This window comes from Nanorana parkeri, unplaced genomic scaffold (assembly GCF_000935625.1).
Source record: "Nanorana parkeri isolate BGI_ZX_2015 unplaced genomic scaffold, ASM93562v1 scaffold593, whole genome shotgun sequence".
NCBI classification, from domain to species: Eukaryota; Metazoa; Chordata; class Amphibia; order Anura; family Dicroglossidae; genus Nanorana; species Nanorana parkeri.
Window position 1 is genome coordinate 183,174 of NW_017306861.1, and position 3,862 is coordinate 187,035.

Below are 3,862 nucleotides of genomic sequence, written 5' to 3' on the forward strand. Positions count from 1 at the left end.
TTGAAATATAAAGATACCACAAGAATTGTAATCTTTAAAGAGCCAAACACCTGTGGGTATCCAGCCAGCATGGTCTGTGTCCAGTTGGTATAGAGAGAAACATTATTAGCAATTAAAGATTCAGAAGTAAAATAAAGCCTAGTCTGGTGTTTGAGACAATCCATTTGGGGATATTCTAATTCACACCTCACTCTCCTTCCCTTTTCTTACATTCCGCATTGAACCTGCTCCTCTGTGAGCGCAATAAAATGACTGGCACCCATCATTTTTTACATTATGAGGAAGGAACCACACCGGAGCTTAGATGTGCCTAGGATCATGCAAGAGTGCATGGAACATTTGCAGTGTAGATGCTAGCCATCCACAGGTCAATATCTATTGAAGGACAGTATAGATAGCACTGCACCAGCATCAGCCCTCTCATATACTGTAGGAAGAAGGGGAGTTAGTCACATGTTTCCCTGTACTTGGGTATATATCCTTTGTCCCAGCAGTGAACTGAGATAGGAAAGTGATAGGAAAGAGAAGGGAAAAGGCATGCAAATGTTCTCGTTTATACATACATTTAACTGTACTGTTGAAGACATTTTACAGTATAGTTTCTTCAAGTTACTTTTTCAGTTCCTCTGTCCAGTTATCATGGAACGTGTAGATGTTGATTGCCCAAGTACAGGTTGTGAGGTCTGAAAGTTGTGGAATCACCTGGAAGCCTGTATAGGTGTTAATTCTGGCCACTATCTTATCACCAGGACCAGATTTACTCTCCCTGCTGCCCCAAGGCCAGGTTCTGCAATGCGCAACCCCCTCCCATCAATGGAGAATGGCAACCGGATGGCAGGGGGGGCAGAGTTAGTTTTATTTTTATTTATATATTTTTTAACTTTTTTATCACTTTTTATCATTTTTTTTTAAACTTTTTAAAATTTTCATCACCCCCATAGCCGTGGAGTTGGGGTGCAGGAAATGGTCTCTTGGGGTCTCCTTATGTTCGGATTAGGGTTGCCACCCGTACGGGTTTCACCCATACAGTAATGGTTAGGAATCATGTGCCCGGGTCTGGGCACACGTCCCGCCCGGGCACATAATTCAAACTGTACAATGCCGCATACTTGCATTTCTTGCGGCGGACGGCGGGTGGCTGACGGTGGTCGGCGGGCGCCGGGTGGCGCTGTTTCCTGTCCCTCGACTCTCCCTCGCCTGTTTCTCTCCTCCGCGGCTGTACTGGGAGGAAGTGACATCAGGGAGAGAGGGAGCGTCCTCCCTAGCGTCCTCCCATCACCCTAGGCTCGGTATACCGCGAGCTGCAGCTCGCAGTATACTGAGACGCCGCAGTATACCGCGGGTTGCTGCTCGCGGTATACTGAGACGCCGCAGCTGAAGCGGATCCCGACAATTATGCCGGGATCCGCCCAGCTGCGTGACTGACATCTGGCTCTGCCTATCTAGAGGCAGAGCCAGCTGTACCCGCCCCCTCCCCCATCCGTTCCGTCACTCAGCGCTGGCGGATCGGAGTGGGGAGGGGGGAATCCAGCCTCTCCCCTGTCACGGCAGAGAGCCGTGACAGGATCGAGAGGTGAACGAACGCCGGTATGTGTTCGCTCACCTCCCGATCTACTGAGCCGACCTGTAACAGTCTCATTGTCACAGGTCGGCTAGAACTATGAGGTGAGTGAAAAGCACTCATCTCATAGTTCTCCTTTAAGGTAATTGGATCAAGGTGCCTGTGGTACCCCTCCCTGTGGATATAAATGCTGGAGTATCTTCCTGGCACTCGTGACTGCTAGCTAGAAGGAGAAGTGGGTTTAAGCTGCTGCAGGGGTCGTCATTAAAGCGAGTGAGCAGAAAGAGGGTGAGCAGAAAGAGGGAGAAAGTCCTATAGCACTAGACAACAGAATCTTAGAATATTTTCTCTTTAAATTGTACATATGCAGCTTTGTATTTTTTTTAAATGCTTTTGTTCTGAGAACTGGTCAAAAGCTTTAAGCACCCTGCGTTATTTTCTGTTCTGTAAACATGCTTAATTAGCCATGTCATGTAACACAATGCTCTCCTGAATCACCATGCGATGGCCTCATGCTTGGCTGTTTGTACTTGGATGAGCAGAACATTTTTACTATTATTGTAAGAGCCTGTAGACTAGGAAACTGTATCCGCACACACTGTAATACCGCTGAACCACTGAAACTTAGAAAAAAGTAAACTTTAAACCTTTAATAAAAAGAGACCCTGTTGCATAAAACAGTAGAACCCCCATTATCTGTTAAAGAACTCTAAATAATACTCACCTTTCCCGTTGCCCGTACCCCAGAAACCTGCTCCATTCACAATATAAGCCGAGCCATTACTAATTATTTAAAATATTGAAGAAAAATAGAAAATCGAAGCAATACACTTTCTTTGTGGTCTTTGAGAGACACAGGAATTTAGGAATTCTTTATATTGGAGGCTACAGGAGGTAGGGACACTAACAAATAAAAATGTTTAAGCCAGCCCCCAAACATCCTCACCTTCGGACGTCTTGCCAGTTTTTAATAGTGTCCTAGGAGGTTGGACGCCTTTTCTTTAGCTCTGCTGAAAAAAGTCTGTCTACACCTTTGCTAATCTTTTTATGCCGATTTATACTTTTTTATTTTGTTAGCTACAATCAAGGTACTGGATTTTTATTCAGTGGCTTCAATTAAGACTTCCACATTATTGCTTAAGCTAATCTCTACATAGTATCTGTTTGGATTAGCGTATCTTCATATTTAGGCCATACCGGGACCCTGCTGGAGTGAAGATGGTGGGATTAGACTGGAGTGTGACCTTGGGGCACTGGGCTCTGAACTGTTGTTCTATCAAGACCTGTGTCTACTGTGTTAGTTAGCCATAGAGTGCATTCCAGGTTCATAGTGGTGGCACAGCATCTGCTTAGACCCAGCCTATCACATGGGAGAGTAAGGTTGGTCAGGCTGAAGCACCAGGAGCTACCTCAAAGATGATATTGTTGGGCATACTTTTGAAATTCCACCAAATTCCACCATCTTAACACATTAACTGTTAAAGCTGAGGGAACCGAGCACTGATGTCATCTGCAAGGTGGAGTAGTGCAAACAAACACCCCCCACTATTTCTTCTACCATTCAGCCTAGAGGAAGCACCATGTGGATCACCTGGTTACTGAGCTTGTTCCACCTTCCCTTTACAGTGACTTGGTCACCTCCAGCTGCCTATAGTCCTCACCAACACCTGCTGCTTGGGTTTGTAAGTACGCAAGGGCTTCCCTCACTTTGGACTTCATTGTTTTCTGCTACATGGTGCAAAATGTCTTTACAAAGATGTACAGATGACAGTTCCACTGCAACAGGTGATCACAGCCTCCTACTGCTTCTTGGGGTGTATTCCTGGCATACTTTGGAAAAAAATATGGCTGTAATCTAGGACCCAGGACCCCAATTATTATAGAGTCATCTTCATTGTAGACTTATTAAGCTCCCGCGAGCAAGGCCAAGGCCTCTCCTATGTCCACACAGACCTCCATATTCACTTTGGGCTGTTTGTTCCTAATTGCTAGAGCAATATGTTCACGACAAATCACGCTCTGGCATCATCCCCGGCAAAGTCCATCTTTAAGCCTTCTGAGCCTCCATCTCAAAGTGTGTAGGAGGCCCCAATTATCATCTCTGATTCAGAATCAGTCTTCACAGTCTAGAGAGGCTGTTTTTGAGCAAACCTCATTATGACTCAGATTTGCAAGGGCTCGTTTCTATCCTGATTAATTAAAAATGCACTACTCTGCATTTTGAGGATCAGACTACTTTTCTAGGCCTAGGGTCTTCTAGAGTCCTTACAGCTGCAAAGATCTTACCACTGCAACCATTAT